Source organism: Papio anubis, chromosome 2 (genome assembly GCF_008728515.1).
Source record: "Papio anubis isolate 15944 chromosome 2, Panubis1.0, whole genome shotgun sequence".
Classification (NCBI taxonomy): domain Eukaryota; kingdom Metazoa; phylum Chordata; class Mammalia; order Primates; family Cercopithecidae; genus Papio; species Papio anubis.
Window position 1 is genome coordinate 43,985,837 of NC_044977.1, and position 17,343 is coordinate 44,003,179.

Below are 17,343 nucleotides of genomic sequence, written 5' to 3' on the forward strand. Positions count from 1 at the left end.
GGAGGAATGGAAACTTGTTATTCCATTTGTAACATTGTTCAAAGTTTTAAATGCAAACACAAGTAATTAATTTGTCATCGTTGCTTGAACATATTATACTTCACTGAATGATAAAATACAATCTTTAGAAAAATTTGTTATGAGAAATAAATGTTGCTGCTTGTCTAAAATTTTTTAGGGTCCTTCAAATTAATGCTTGTAGCAGCAGTTATCAGCCCTGGCTGCGCATTAGCATCTCTTAGAAAGCTTTTCAATATGCCAGTGTCTGCCCCCCCACCCTCAGAAGTTTTTATCTAATTTGTCTGTTGTGGGGCCTGGGTACCAGTATTTTAAAGAGACAAGATTGAAAACAAAATACATTCAATTCCCAAGACTGATGTATGCATGGTTCCCATGAATGGCTCGTATCTATCCACCCTCCATAGCAACCACATGTGGTCCCCTCCAACGTGCTGTCATGTTTCACACATGTCATTTCACACTGCTCCATCTTTGCGTCTTCTGTTGTAGCCTGGAATGCCATGCCCCAAGAGGCTTAGACTTTCTTGAACCCCTCCCTACAGTATAGATTTCTTTATTAGCATAGCTCCTGTACTTTGTAATGGCCTGCCTTGCACTCATTCTTCCCGTATTGTAAATATTTTATCCACCATTGTACATATTTATATTCCTACATTCGCTCATGTCTCTTGGGCTTAATGCCCACCCCTGCCCAAGTGCTTTCGCATTGTACCTACCTTGGCCTGTAAGGCCTCACATGATCTCTTTCTCATGTCCTCTCCCTGAACCATGGCCTCTTTCTCAAACCTCTCTTCCTACCACTTCCTGCTTGTTCACTTCAGCCTTACAAGCCTCCTGACCCTCAAACATACCATGCTTGTCCTCATCTCAGGGCCTTTGCACATGTGGTTCCTCTGTCTGGGGTGTCTTCCCCCACTCATCCTCCAATCTGCCTCCTCCCCAGCATTCAGGCCCTCACTCAAATGCCATCTCCTCAAAGTGGCCTTTCTTAACCATCTTAGCTACAGTAGCCTGTCCCCCACTCTACCATCCCGGCATCACACCCCACCCCACTGCTTCTGTGTTCTTTGTGGGACTTGTAGTATCTCAAGTAATATTGTTGTTTTGTACACATGATTTTTGTAAGCCTTCCATAACTGGAATGTACGTTTTATGAAGATAGCAACTTTGTCTTGTGGGGGCTTAACAAATATTGAACACATGAAGATTGTCTCCCCTGTGAGATGGTGCAATGCTTAGTGTAGTGACTGGAAAGATGGTGTTCATTAAGTACTTCATGAGTGATGCTTCCTAGATGTTTCTCCTTCAGAAGCAGAACCACCAAAGAGCTCAAATAATACTCATAAAAATTAGGCTGATTTACGTTTACATTTTCTTAATTTCCAGTTTTAAAAAGCAGAGAAAATAAATATGTTTTTTCTTTTTATAAGAAAATTATGTCTCTCCCTAATTTAAAAATCTTTATTTCCAGGACCCACACCTATATAGAGACTCCCTCTCTCCAGGAGTCCAGTTCAGCAGATACCAAAGGGAAAGGGATTCCTCTGGAAATCAGTTTTGCCTAGAAGCCCCAAATTTAAACTGACATCACTGCTCTGAGCCAATGTGAGAGGAAACAGATGTTTTTTTGAACATCTAAATTTGGAGGGCCCAGTGTGGTGGCTAACACCTGTAATCCCAGCACTTGGGGAGGTTGAGGCAGGCAGATCACTGGGGGCTGGGAGTTTGAGACCAGCCTAGCCAACATGGTGAAACCCTGTCTCTACTTAAAATAAAAAATACAAAATTAGCCAGTCGTGGTGGTGTGTGCCTGTAATCCCAGCTACTTGTGAGGCTGAGACAGGAGAATCGCTTGAATCTGGGAGACAGAGTTTGCAGTGCGCCAAGATCACACCACTGCACTCCAGCCTGGGCAACAGAGCAAGACTCCATCTCAAAATAATAATAATAATAATAACAACAACAAAATAATAATAATAAATTTGGGGACTTTCCAAATAGGTGACTGGACAGGTAAAGAGGAGGGAGGGGGTGGTCCAAGAGTGAACCCTGTGTCCTTGCAGGGCTCTGCCTGAGCGACTGGGCCCAGGGCTCCCTTAGATCCCTGCACTTTACTGCTGACCTGTGGCTCCTGTGAAATTGTTAAGCAGGAGAGTGGTTGCTAGTCATGGTGGTGGCAGTTCTAATTCCTTCTCCCTAGCTTGGCTCTTGCCTTGGGATACCTAGAGGTAGAGAATAATTTGGAAAGTTGTCAGAAACATTGGGAGCATTGGGAGCAAGTATGTAAGAGCACTGGACTCTCCAGAGAACACAGCATCTGTAAGGAGAAAGATATAGCAAGCCTGTTTTCCCATCTGTGAAATAGAGAGGTTGAGCTAGATGGTCTTTAGTGGCTTCTCTGTTTCTAACCTGCTCAGTCTGTAAGAGTTCGTAAGCATTTTGTTATTGAAGTGATCAACATTCAAACTCTAGGCAAAAGGTGTTTTCATCATGTAATTCTTTCAGCACAGATAACAGGTATTCTCTGTGTAAAATTGCATGACACTCTTTGTGGACACTGTGTATCAAATTGAGGTAGTAAATTACTGTTGCAGCAAAGTCTGGTTGGGATGCCATAGAGTGTATTCTCCCATAGAGTGGCCAATAGTCACATGTAGCTATTAACATTAAAATTAGTTAAAATAAAATTAAAAACTCAATTTATCACTCACATTAGCTACATTTCAGGTGATCAAAATGCACACATCTTCTCTTTCCAGTACAGTTCTCAATTGGACAGAGCAGATATGTGCATTTCCATCATCCCAGGAAGTTCTACTGCACAGTACCGGTTTGGAGTGCACCCCTGCCCTCAGGTGAGAGTTGTATAGTTACAGAGCTGCTAAGGACCCACCCATCTCTAAGGCTGAGGGGTTCTGTGACTTTGTGTTGGGAAGATCATATTCCTGCTCTTCCTTTGCTGAAAAGGTTTTTGGTTTCCAAAAGTACTGAGGTTGGTGGAGAAGTACAAAACAACTGCAGGGAGTTCCTGTCTGCCTGAGGAGATCATCATTCACCTCAAGAATTGCAGTGAGAGAAAGAGATGATGAAATGATACTGAAAAGCCCTTTAACAAGTTGAAGAGTTACATGAGTATAAGGCAAGATGATTGTTAAGTGAATGCATTAGATAGAAAGGCCACTTGCTCCTGGACCCTCCTTGACTTCCATCCCTCTAAGCCAATCAAAATGAAGTTGGTTGCCATTGGCAACTGATTCTCTATTTTGTCCAAGCTCCGGCAACCTGAGTTAGAGACACTATGAGAAAGTTCAGGGCAGAGCAAGCAATATTGGCTTCTGCTGGTTTGAGTCATGTTTACCTTGGCTTGAAGGGAGTCCCTAGAATGCTGGTGAGAGTCACTGGAAGGGCCTGGATCAGTGGCTCAGCCAAGTTCAAAAACTAAGGGAATCTCCCTGGGGAGAGGCTCAGTGGTACCACTTTCCCAGATGAGGCTCATAGAAGAGGTGACTCTACCCTCTCTGCATATCTCTTGATCAGCTTTCCCTCTGTTTCCTCTCATGTCTTTGCATCATAGTTTTAACTCCTGTTGTGACAATATGTTATGTTAAATATTGTAGAAAAGGCACCAAATGTGGTGACTACAGCCACATGCCTCAGGTTTGGATTAGATCTCAATGGGCCTCTCATGGAAGAGGACACTGGGAGTGATTTGGAAGGCATCTCCATGTGCCTTCATTGTCAACACTGCCTCCAAGCACATGGCACTGTTCTGGGAGCTATAGGAACCAGTGACAAAGGCACATGAGTGGACAAACACCCAAACACAGACAAGTATATTTAGAGTATATACTAAGAGATCATAACTCTAAATGTTGACTCCTGAGTGGAAAGACATGGGATTTGAGTCACATGGACCTTGATCTCAATCCTGTTTATTGACTGTGTTATCTTGGACTCTATGAGCCTCTGTTTACTCATGTGAACTGGAAATAATGCCTTACCTTCAAGGATGTTCTAGGAATGAGTGATGAACACATAGTGGTGGAAGGCTTTGCACATTGAGGCACATAAATTATTTCCTTTCCCTTTCTGAGGGGTCAGTGCTGTGATTTGGGGGGGAATGGTGGAGTGACTATGGAGAGTCCATGCTTAGACAATGGAAACCACTGCATTTTACTAAGATTGTTGGCTGTCTGGTGGTTTGGAAAATAGGGTGGGGATGGGGTGGATTTGGCTTACTGGATCAGGAAGGATCTCCCTACAGGGTAAGGGCTCACAGGAATGGAACTGCCCATCTCTCTTTAATCCTGAGCCAGTGGTTGATGTTTTGGTAGCTTTAACTTCTCTTCACCTGTGGGCTCTAGCTGTATAGGGGTTGATACTTGCAGGTAATTTGCAACTACTGGTGCAGTGGAATCCCAGGGATTGACAGAGGGGCAGTGTGTGTACTTTAGGGGGAGGGAAGGAGGATCCCGTCTCCCTGGTGCCTCATGTCTAGTGAAATGTTGTTCCAATCAATGGCATTGATTGGTCTCTGATGGAGATGTAGTTCTATCAGTTCAATTTCCTGTTTCACTATAGAATGTGACTGTATGTGTTTGTGAGAGAGACACAGGGAAGAAGTCATTATCGACAGTGGAAAATAAGGGAATAGTCAGGGGAAGAGAGAGGGGACAGTTCTCTCTGGGACTGTCAGTTGTCCTGAACGTGGGAGTAGTGACTTGCTGGAGTGGGACTATGGAAATTAGGATAACAGGGTTTTTTCCACTAAGGAAACTAGAGAAGGAAGTAAGATCAGTTCACGTGTAGGATCAATGTTCTGAATATAAGAGGCAGATGCCCATTGTTGCATATGAGAATCTAAGGTGGAGAGGAGGGCTGGCTTGGTTGAAACTCAACTAAGAGCATTTCAGAGTTCTTTCCTCAGAAAATACCGTGGCAAAGCTTTAGGTAGCTATAGATGTACTTGGGATGTGTGGTTAAAAAACAAAAACAAATAACACAGGGACCCAGTCCATCATTCTGATTCCTTACCAACCACATCAAGGCTTTAAGATATGGCTTTACCCCAAGGAACCTTTAGCTCCTCCCTGGCATCTTGCAAACTTTTCTCTGAAGGAATGTCTCTTCTCTGAGTGTGATGAAGGGTATTGAACCATTAGAAAGGAGCTTTGCAACATCCACTGTGTGCCAGGTATAGTACTGGGCACTTTATGTCATCTTAGTTTTCATAACAACTGCATGATCTATGCATGCAAAATCCCAGTTTTACTTATTAAGAAACTGAGGCTCAGAGATGTGAAGTGTCTTACCCAGGGTCACATGGCTGGTGAGTAAGTGGCAGTATTGGGATTAGAACCCCAGACCTAAATTTAGATCATTCAGAGCCACTAAATGTCAGGTTAAGGAGTTTGGAATTCTTCTAAAAGGCAACAGGGAGTTGTTGGCTGTGACCAACAGGTTGATATATGAGAGAAGACATTTTCCTCTTGAGCACACACAGAGAAGTTGTAGATCAATAAAAGCAAGCTCTAAACGTCTCTCATTTTTATGGGCCCTTGGGCTTGATTCTTCTTTATGCAATCAAGACTTCTTAATGCTGTCTGGCTCCAGTCTTGGGGTTTTTTTGAAGCCTGCAGAGTCTCAGGGCACAAACAACACCAGCTGCTTGGCTAAGACATACTTTATAATCTTCTTCCGCTTCCACGTTCTCTTTTTTTTTTTTTTTTTTGAGACATGGTCTCACTTTGTTGCCCAGACTGGAGCTGGAGTGTAGTTCAAGTGATTCTCATGCCTCAGCCTCCCAAGTAGCTGGGATTATAAGTGTGTGCCAACATGCCCAACTAATTTCTTGTATTTTTTAGTAGAGACAGGGTTTCACTATGTTGGCCAGGCTGGTCTTGAACTCCTGTCCTCAAGTGATCTGCCTGCCTCGACCTCCCAAAGTGTTGGGATTACAGGCATGAGCAATCTCGCCTGGCCCATTTCTACCTTCTTGATGATACCCCTGTTCTCAGAATTGATGGGGTAATGCTATGTAAGATGATTTGGGAAATTAGGCTCCAAGGTTTAGTGGATTGAAACAACTATTTGCTTACTGGATTAGCAACTTGAGGTGGCATCAGCTGGGCAGTTTTTCTGCTGGTCTTACCTGGAGTCACTCATTTAGCTGTAGTCATTTGGCAGCTTGACTGGGGCTGGATGGTCTAAGATGGCGTTACTGACAAGTCTGGGAATTGGTGCTGGTCATCAACTGAATAACTCTCTCTGTTCATCTTTTTGTGATATCTTATCCACTAGAAGACCAGACTGAGTTTCTTTACATGATGGCAGAAGTGTTGAAAGAGGACGAGAGCAGAAGCTGCAACACCTCTTGAAGTCGAGGCCTAGAGGTCACACAGCATCTCTTCTGCTCTATTGGATTGGTCAAAGCAAGTCATGTGCTAGTTTAGACTGAGGGGGTAGCAAAATAGACCCTACCTCTTGGTGGGAAAAAAGGCAAAGTCACATTGTAAAGGAGCGGGCACATAAGGATAGAAGGACTTGATTTGGCTATTTTTATAAGCAACCTGCCACAGAAGGACTTCTGTTTTTCTGATCCTCCCTTAAGTTTGAACTACATGTTCCCTGAGGAATTCCTGCCTGTGGAGATCAAATTAGAATCTGGATTCTCAGCAGATGGTTTAATAACTACAAGCAGTTGCCTTCAGAGTCCCTGAATAAAATCATCTTCCTGGGGGTCCTGGGAAGGGCTTTGATGGGTGTCCTAAGCTCTCTCTCCACAGATCTTGTACTACCTCCATAGGTTTTTGGATATTTGGTGAGAAAGGCATCTTGGAGGAATGGAAATGCAGGGTTTTGGGAGGTGGACAGACCTGGATTCAGCCAGTTCAGTCTTAGTTCTGACTGGCTATGTGGCTTTGGGTGGATTACTTGACTTCTTTGAATCTTATTTTCCTTATCCATAAAATAAGTATATTTATTTTGCATGATTGATTTGAGGAGTCATTCATTCAACAATAGGTAATAATAGTTAAAATCAACTCCAAGGGTAGCATGAGCTCAAGGCCTCTCATTCAGACTCCTGAATCAGCCTGTCCCACCCTTACCCTATTCCCCTTCACCTTACCTTGGCTTGCTGGCCAAATAGGCTGTGAGTTTCCTAAGGTCTTCCTGTCTTACTCTGTCATGATCGCTGTGAGCAGGGCTTATCCCAGTCAGATAAATGTACAAGGAGGAAGAGGGAGGGAGTTTAAGAAAACCAGCCAGAAAGTCTGCTCCAGATAACAAGAAATTCTGCCAGAGTGCTGGATGGAATAGCCAGAAATGATGCACAGAGAATCCAGTCACTGCTGAGGACAAGGGTGTAAGATTTGGATGCACAAGGCCAGGCCCTGCGCCTTCTAGCTCTGAGGTCTTGGGCAAGGCTTTGAACCTACTGAGCCTAGCTTTTCTTATCTGTACCCTGGGAATCAGAATTTTGTGTTGCAAGCTTGTTGAGAATAGGAGAAGAAAATTTGCCAGGGGCATCCCTGGAACATAGAGAGTTCCTGGGCCTGTGTAGTGCACAGTAAAGGGTAGCTTTGTGGTTATTCTCAACCGTTTCAATGCTGTGCTCCCTGCGTGTTGTGGCTCTGCTGTCCACAGGAAGTAATGGGGTAAGACCATTCCAGGCTTTTAATGACCCATCTCCTGGGACTCAATGGCTGTATTTTTTTAAAGTTGTGCTTTATGTAGATTTTTATAAATTGAGTCCTATTTCCTCATTGACCAATCTGATTATTAATCTCAGTGAAAGAGTTCATTGGAAAACAGATATAATAGGAATGAACAGAGCTGCAGCAATCAGCCTGCATCATCATTCTAGTCAGGAAATTAGGCTTCAGGAGATTAAATAATAACTGGCTTAAGGTCACACAACTAGTTGGTGAAAGAGCTGAGGAACCAGAATGTCTGGTCCAGATTGGTGATTGCGGGGAGGGGATGGTGGAAAGAAAAATTTACAGCAAGTAGACTAGAAGGAAGTACATTAAAAATATTGTGGTTAATATATGGAGAATGGGGTGGAATTGAGACATTAGGTCATTTTTTTTCCTTTGTTGATTTTTCAGAATTTCTATGATGAACATGTATTGCTTTTATAATGGCTAAAATAAGTTTGATAAAGGAAAAGTAAATTTAAAAGGAGAAGGCTTGGGAGAACAGAGCCTATGTAGTGGCCTATGGCTAGATTATGGACCTGGGTGTTCCAGATTGGATGTAGTGAACAAAGGACAGACAGAACTGGGAGTAAACACTGACTCTTTCTTAGACTGTTTCTTAGGCCTTGCAGAAATGATGCTGAGGTTAATCTGAAGTTACTTGGGAGATAGGGGAGAGGGGAATGTAGAGAGTCAACAAATCATTGTATTGAAGTTTCCTCTACTTTGTCTTTTGCCTTGGCCTCCTGGCCTATAGTGATAACTGGGAGAAGGGGGAGTGCGAGGAAAGGGATCAAGGTTTCCTGTGCTTTTTAAAATTATTATTATTATTGAGACCAAGTCTCGCTCTGTCACCAGGCTGGAGTGCAGTGGCGTGATCTTGGCTCACTGCAACCTCTGACTCCCTGGTTCAAGTGATTCTTCTGCCTCAGCCTCCCAAGTAGCTGGGATGATAGGCTCATGCCACCACACCCAGCTTATTTTTGTATTTTTAGTAGAGATGGGGTTTCACCATGTTGGCCAGGATGGTCTCGAGCTCCTGACTTTGTGATCTGCCCACCTCAGCCTCCCTAAGTGCTGGGATTACAGGTGTGAGCCACCGTGCCTGTGCTTTTGAATGGCCATGTATCAGGGCTACCTAGAAAGATCAGGGCAAGGCCTCAGAAATCCCCATCAGGATAGACTGGGATGAGGTTCACTGCAGGAGCTATGGAAGAAAATATACAAAACTTGTTATTGTTACCATGAAATACAAAATGCCCCACCATTTATCATTACCAAAAAATTCCTGGTACTTCCATGGGCTTTCTGCAGCAGGGAGGTGGGTACTTTTAAAAGTATAGCATTTGGGCCAGGTACGGTGGCTCACGCCTGTAATCGCAGCACTTTGGGAGGCTGAGGCGGGTCGATCACTTGAGGTTGGGAGTTTCAGACCAGCCTGGTCAACATGGCAAAATTTTGTCTCTACTAAAAATACAAAAAAATGCCTGGCCCTGGCGGTGTGTACCTGTAGTCCCAGCTACTTGGGAGGCTGAGGCAGGAGAATCACTTGAACCCGGGAGGCAGAGGTTGCGGTGAGCCAAGATCATGCCACTGCACTCCAGCCTGGGTGACAGAGCAAGACTCTGTCTTAAAAAAAGAAAAAAAAAAGTATAGCATTTGTCCATTTTGTGCACAAGGCTCACTAGCTTGTCCGTTGCTGCCAATCTGCCCTCAGGTTTGGGCCTTTCTACTAGAAACTCCCAAGCCAAGCTCCCTTCTTCAAGCCACCTGGGCCACTCCTCCATCCCCAGGATGTCAGGCCATTTGGCAAAGTGCCCAGAAGTCCTTAATCGCATCTGTCTCCCAGGAGGAGGGCATAAGTACAGGATTCCCCGCAGGCGCCTATGCATGTGGCCTGGAGCTGAGCCTCTGCCAACTCCTCTCCCCTTACAGAGCAGGACTGACTTGTCCAGGCCCCTTGTCAATGGAGCATATCCAGAGGAGAGCTTTCCCACAGGAGGGAAGGCTGTGTCTGTCAGAGCTCTTCCTTTCTTGATTTCAACTCTTATAATCCTTGGCAGGAGAAGATGTTTGAGGATAGCTCGGGTTCTGTAAGCTTGTCACCATCTTCAGAATTGAGAAAACAGTAGCAGAATTTAAGTCATAGTGGGGCTTTCTTTAATGCCTGGTCAGTCCATGTGAGGCCTCTGTGTTGTCCTTCCAAAGGGGCAGCTGGCAGGACTAGTGTCCCGTATCCCTGGGCCAGCTTGACTTCTATTGTCATAAAAAATTAATGTGGAGGATGAGGTGATTTGTAGGGCCCTGCAGCTGGCAGGCACAGCCCAGCCTACGTGTGCATCCAGGAGAGGCTTTGGTTCTACATTCCCATGTGCCCTGTGTTATGTATGTTGAGGCACATGGAATATCAACAGACCAAGTGTTCTGCACTCAAGATGCTGAAGAAATATTAGGAATGGGAGATGCATGCCTGGAGGCCCCAAGCACCTAGTGCTGTGTGCACTGCCAAGGGTCCAGGCTTGCTCTCCAGGATGTGGAAATGTGTACAGCTAAGTGTCCAGGCCTGTTCTCCAGGCCCAGCACAGATATGGCTGCCTTGCTCACATCTTTTAGATTTCAGCCTCTATTCTCTAGCTGTCCTCTCTGAGACCCTATGTGGATATCTTCTTTAACATGTCTAAAATTAAACTCAGCCTCTCCTTCAAGATGCATTGCCCCTCTTTCTCAAGACCTAAAATCTTGAATTTTTTCATGATTTTCTCTCTTCTGAGGCTCTTTCAATCTTAGGTTTTAGACCCAGTAACCCTTTACAACCTCTTGTCTGCATCTCTTCCTTTCCACCCATTCCTGCCTTTTTACCTTGTCAGAGCCCCCTGACCAGCCTCTCTGGTGTGGCATTACTCCTTTTTAGCTCCTCCAGATCAATATTTCTAAAACAGCAAGTCTTTTCATTGCTTTTCACCTTCTAGAACAGTGACTTAGCCTGGATTATATTAGGATTGCCTGGAGAAGATGGAACGGGATGACTGGAGTTCCCAGGGAACCCACCCTGAGGAAGCCCCGCAGTAATATTTGGTGAAGTGATCGTTTTCAGGCTCAGTAATGTCCACGCACATTACCCACATGGTGATACATTCTTGGTGTCTTGTAAAATCCTGGACTGGTGTCTCCCGGCCACCCAACTGTGGCCATGGTCTCAGTCCTCACCATTGACATCAATTGGAACCAAATACCCTGAAGAGGATAAAGCAGCTGCTGGTGCCAACAGTCAGGGCATGCACTGTCAAGCTGAAGGTGGCTGACACAAACTGTGGAGGGAGACAAGCAGGAGAAGCTAGGAGTCCTGGCTCCAACTCAAGCTCAACCATCAATTGTATCACCTTGTATTTCAGTCACTTTTCCAGTCTGACCTCAGTTTCTTTTGATGCAAAGCAAGGTTCAATTAGGTGCTCTGCTTGTCTGGTTTGTTCATACCACTGCTATCTCCTGTTTTCAAGGAAATTTGGGAGAAGTATTTTCTAACCGTAGATTAGTTCTCTCCTTGCTTCATGTTAAATAGGCATTCTTAGGTCTTGGCTAAAAGGAGTTACAGACTGTTGGTGATGGGAGGAAACTTGGAGATTACCTCTTATCTGATGGGCATCCACACTATTCATAATGCAAAGGAGACAGCAGATTGATTTCCTGTCAGACTCTCGGGGCAGAGAGACCCATTGGGTCCCAAGGGCTCAAAGCACTTAGCAAGGATCACCTGACCTTTCCTGAGAAGAGGCACACTAAGAAGACTAAGAGAGAGAGGGCAGTCTCTTCTTAGAGGTGGACAGGATGCCTGGTGGGCTCCACTGCCTGGGGCAAGTATGGTAATGGGCTTTCTTTGTTCTTTCTCTCTTCCTTTTCACAGGGCCTGGGAGTCAGAGGACTCTGCTCTGTTCAGGATGGAGAACTCTGAGTGTGTTGTCTCTAGGAACAGGCCTGCTACTTCCTGAACACTTGGGGCAAGACTATTGCTTGGCAAGTGTGGACTTAGGCAAAGCCGCATGTCGCATTTTAAATGCAATAAATATCCCGGGTAACCTTGATCATACCTGCAGTCTAGTAAAAGCATCAGAAATGGCAGCTAGTTGGGAAGAATATTAGGGAGTTGGGGGTCCCAAATGAGTCAGAAGCTTGGGTAGGGGTCATAAGGAGTCATTGATAAGATGGTTGTAATGTGCTGGGGAGGGATGGTTCCTAGTATGCTAAAGATAGCTATATTTTAGTGGCCAGTAGCCCAGAAGTTTCTTTTTATCCTCTGCGGTTTTCCCAGTTTCCTAAGCCCCATCTCTTGGAAATCAGCCCCAATCTAATCCGTGGATCTCTGGGTAACAGGTGGACTTTACCGTAGCTACTTGGTCCATGCGAGTGTTTTAGAAAGTGTGATCTGGACAACTTGCATCAGCACCACCTGGGCTGCTCTTTCAAAGGGCAGAAACCCGGGATCTACCTGGATTTATAGGTCCAAGCAGTGGCATCCACATACCTACCTGAGATAAAATATAAGCACATGTTTCATAGCCCTCTTGTCATATCTACAACATACCTCTTTACTAAAAGGGTCATGTTTAAGGAACACTAGGCAAGTGCTAAAAGGAAAATATAGTAGTCCCCCTTTTTTGTGGGTGATACGTTCCAAGAACTTCAGTGGATACCTGAAACCATGGATAGTACCAAATCCTACATACACTGTTTTATCCTATACATGCGTACTTATGATAAAGTTTAATTTATAAATTAGTCACCATAAGAGATTAATAATAACTAATTAAAAAATAGAACAATGATAACAAATATAGTCATGTGTCACTTAGTGAACAGGATTACATTCTAAGAAATGTGTCATAAGGCAATTTCATTGTTGTACAAACCTCATAGAATGTACTTACACAAATCTAGATGGTACAGACTACTACACACTTAGGCTGTATGGTATAGCCTATCGTTCCTTGGCTACAGACCTGTGTAGCATGTTACTCTACCAGATACTATAGGCAACTGTAACACAATAAGTATTCATGTATCTAAACATATCTAGACATAGAAAAGGTACAGTAAAAATATGGTGTAAGATTAAAAATAGTACACCTGTATAGTACACTTGCCATAAATGCAACTTGCAGGACTGGAAATTACTTTGGGTGAGTCAGTGGTGAGTGAATGTGAAGGCCTACCACATTACACTACCATAGACTTTATGAACACTGTACACTTAAGCTGCATTAAATTTATTTAAATATTTTTATTAGCTAGGTGCAGTGGCTCACGTCTATAGTCCTAGAGCTTTGGAGGCTTAGAGGGGAGGATCACTTCAGGCCAAGAGTTTGAGACCAGCCTGGGCAACATAGCCACCCTGTCTCAATAAAAAATTAAAAAAATTAGCTGGGTATGGGGGCGTACACCTGTAGCCCCAGCTACTTAAGAGGCTGAGGTGGGAGGATTGCTTGAGCCCAGAAGTTCAAGGCTACAGTGAGCTATGATCACACTATGGCATTCCAGCCTGGGTGACAGAGCAAGACCCTGTCTCTAAAAACAAAAAAAAATTAATAAATTTTTTGTTTAACCTTATGTTACTGTAAATTTTTTACTTTATAGATTCTTTTGTAATAACGCAAAACACAAATAGGTGTATGGCTGTACAAAAATATTTTTATATTCTTATTCTATAAGCTTTTTTCTTTAAAAAATGTTTTAAAACTTCTAGAACTTTTTTTTTTAAACAAATAAATACACAAACACACACATTAGCCTCGGCCTACACAGGGTCAGGATCATCAATATCACTGTCTTCTACCTCCACGTCTTGTCCCACTGGAAGGTCTTCAGGGGCAGTAACACACATGGAGCTGTTGTCTCCTATGGTAACAATGCTTCCATCTAGAATACTTCCAGAAAGACCTGCTTCGACTGTTTTACAGTTAACTTTTTAAACAAATATATAAACCAGTTTTTTTAGCAAACATATAAACAAGAAACGTTGCCATTATCATTATCAAATATTATGCATTGTACGTAATTGTATGTGTTACACTTTTAGACAACTGTGAGTGCAGTAGGTTTGTTTATACCAGCATCACCACAAACATGTGAGTAATGTGTGTGTTGTGCTACAGTGTTATGGCAGTTATGATGTCACTAGGTGGTAGGAATTCTTCAGCTCCATCATAATCTTATGGGACCACCATCATATATGTGGTCTGTCATTTACCAAAACGTTGTTATGCGGTACATGGCTATTCTGCAATAAAAGTTATGCAAATGTGGTCTCTCTTACTGTAATAGTATTTTATTGTACTGTACTCACCTAGTTTCGGACTGAGGTTGACTGCCAGTAACTGAAATCGCAGAAAGTGAAACCGTGGATAAGGGGGGACTACTATAATTATTCCTGAGCAAATATTTTAAAGAAATGAACACCCAAGATACACAGTTGTATAGCTTCCTTTTCATCAGTTGTCCCCCAACCATAATCATCGACACAAACTTTGATCAGAACAATGCTGAGCTTGAGCCTGGGGTAACTACGTGTGTGGTGGGGTATGTTCAGCCTTTCTTGGTTTCGTCGCTGTGGCTCTTCTCAGCTGCTGACCTTGCCTTTGTCCTTCCCCGCTGGGGCTATTCTGTTTCTCACCTGCCGAAGGAGGCTGTAGCAGCTTTCGGCAGGAGTGCCTGGTTTTCTCTTTCTAGTGCTCCTGAGCAGTTCTAGACCTGTTGCCTCCATCCTCCAGCTCCTACCTTGAAGGCCACAGAGCTTTCCATTGGGAAATAAAAACTTTCTGGTTCCCCAGAGTTCCTCTGCCAGTTTACTCTTGTGCTTTAGTGTTGCCTTCCCCCAGCTTTCATCAAGAAAGGTAGAATAAGCTACCCCTCGCCCTCTTCCCTAACCTAGAAAAAGAAGGGAAAAGAAAAGAAGGTGCGCAAGAAGGCCCTTGCCAGATCTTCAGAGAGACCCAAGTTGGAATCTTGGTCACCACTTATCAACTGTGTGACCTTCAGCAGGTCATATACACTCTCTAAGAAGCAGCCATCTCTTTTAAATGGCAGAAGAGGACCTCCCTCGTTGGACTCATGAGGATTCACTACAATAACATGAGAAATCTGTAGCTCAGTGGCCCTCACATATTAGCTATTCAGTAAAGGTTGCCCTCCCATGCCCCTGCCCTGGCTCTCTTTTCCCATACAGCCCACTTCTGTCTCTGCTCTCCTTCCTCCCAGTTCTGCATGGCCCGTTGCCCACGTTTATTCATATCTGTCTCTCACCCCACTTCCTGTAATGAACAACACTGCCCTCACTCTGTATGTATCTGACCTCAACTTACAAGTGGGTTATATCTAAAAATCCATTAATAAGTCAGGTGTCAGAACTACTCTTGTGCTTTTCTAGGGGTGGCTTACACCTGTACTCCTAGCCCTTTGGGAGGCTGAGGTCAGCGGATCACTTGAGCTCAGGAGCTTGAGACCAGCCTGGCCAACATGGTGAAATCCCATCTCTACTAAAAATACAAAAAAAAAAAAAAAAAAAAAAAAAAATTAGGCGTGATGGCGTGTACCTGTAATCCCAGCTACTCGGGAGGCTGAGTTATATAGGAATCACTTGAACCTGGGAGACAGAGGTTGCAGTGTGCCGAGATCTCACCACTGCACTCCAGCCTGGGCAATGGAGACTACACTTGTGCTTTTCTAAAAATCCACATTTATGCATGATGGTTAACATTCCCAGGCTAGACCCAAAATAACTCACCTCATAAGTTACAATGAAAAAAACATAAAAGAGAGAGCAACATTGTTTTAATAATCATAGCAAAAACCACAGCAAGCAAGAGTCCTATTACATTTTTTCTGGAAAGCTGCTCATGATCAGAAGCAGGTTAAATTAAATTAGAGGATGAGGAGGTGAGGTTTTGGTGTGCTTTTAAAGGCTTTAAAAGTTGCAGGCTTTGGTTCATCGTTAGCTCTAGTTTACTATAAAATGCATGGCTCTCCCTTTTTCCCGATGCAGGTGTAAATCCCTGGCACCAATCTTGCACTTATCTGCTATGATTAGGATTATTTTTGGCTCTAAAACAGAACAAAGCAGGGAGGAGAACGTGGAGGGGAGGGGGAGGAATCTTTTGCTGCAGTCGTTTGGAAGGAATTGGGAGGAAAGAAGGGAGACAGAAAGGCCTAGGATAGATATGAATGTGCTGTGCAACACTGTTTGTAGTGGAAAGTGGTTCCTAGGAGGGACAGGAACACAACATCTCTGATGGGGAAGGAGGAAATAGAAAAGAGAAGCCAAGTCCAGTGGTAGAGTGAGTATTCTCACGTATTTTAGGTACAGGGTACAGTGATCTTGTAGCAGATCAGGGATGAGCATCTTGCTACCAACCTAAGTTTGGATATTTCCATGTTAGTGTCCCTGGAGTGCCTTTATAGTGACTCTATTCTTTTGCAGTAGACAAAATCAAGCTGATGAAAATTATATCCAAGATAAAATATTCCAAAGGGAATTAAATACAAATGTGGATGCTGGAAGATATTAGCTGGTCAGAAATTAAAACAATAGGGCAGCAAATATTTGGAGGTTAGAGAGAGGGCTTTTTGGGAAGTGTATTAGTTATTTATTGCTGTGTAACACATTGCTCCAAAATTTAATGGCTTGAAATAACACATTTATTGTCTGACAATTTCTGTGGTTCAGGAATTTAGACACAGCTTTCTGGGTCCCCTGCTTCGTGGTCTCTTAGGAGGCTGCAATCAAGATATCGTCCAGGGTTGGAGTCCTATGTGAAGACCTAGTGGAAAAAGCTGACTTACATGGTTGTTGGCAGTTCCTCAAGGGTTTTGGGGCTGAGGGTCTCAGTTTCTTGCTGCAGAGCCTGATCTCTGGTCTTTGTTATGTGGGCCTCTCCAACATGGTAGCTCATTTCATCAAAGCCAGCAAGAAAGAATCCTGTGGCAAGATGGAAGCCACAGTCATACATAGCCTAGTCACAGAAGTGATCTCCCATCACCTGTGCCATATTATACTGGTTAAGAAGCAAGCTACAAAGCCAGTATATGCTCAAGGAGAGAGGATCACTGGGTGTCCTCCCAGAGTCTCCTTGCCACAGGCGGGAGTATTAACCAAGAAAAAGACTTGAGAGATTGAGGGATCTGGTGGCCCAGACCCATCTGGCTTCATCTAGTGCCTCTTTAACCATCTCACTATCAGCCTCCAGTCCCGAAAGATGTGCTTTATGTCTGGGTTCCAAGTGCTCCTCATCTATGCTGACCAAAACCGTGTCTTCACAGCTGTTCTTCCTCATTAAGGATTTTCATACCGAAAACACATAAAAAGAAAAATAAAGTGTTGGGGAAGAGGAGCTGAAAAGTTCAAAATATTGAGTATTTGTATATTATATATACAGGGTGTTATGAGCTGAATTGTGCCCTCCCCAAATTCATATGTTGCAGTCCTAAATCCCAGTCCCTCAGAATGTGACTGTAGTTAGAGAGAAGGCTTTCAAGAGGTGATTAAGTTAAAATGATGCCATTAGGGTGGGCCCTAACCCAATCTGACTGATGGCCTTATAAGAAGAGAAGATTGATTAGGGCATATGGAGAGAGA

At 43.7% G+C, this 17,343-nt stretch overlaps 1 protein-coding gene across 24 annotated transcripts in view; it reads left to right on the forward strand.

Moving 5' to 3' along the window:
- The window catches only part of KALRN (kalirin RhoGEF kinase), a 690,448-nt gene that overhangs the window by 129,305 nt on the left and 543,800 nt on the right, over positions 1–17,343 (forward strand). The window lies entirely within an intron of this gene.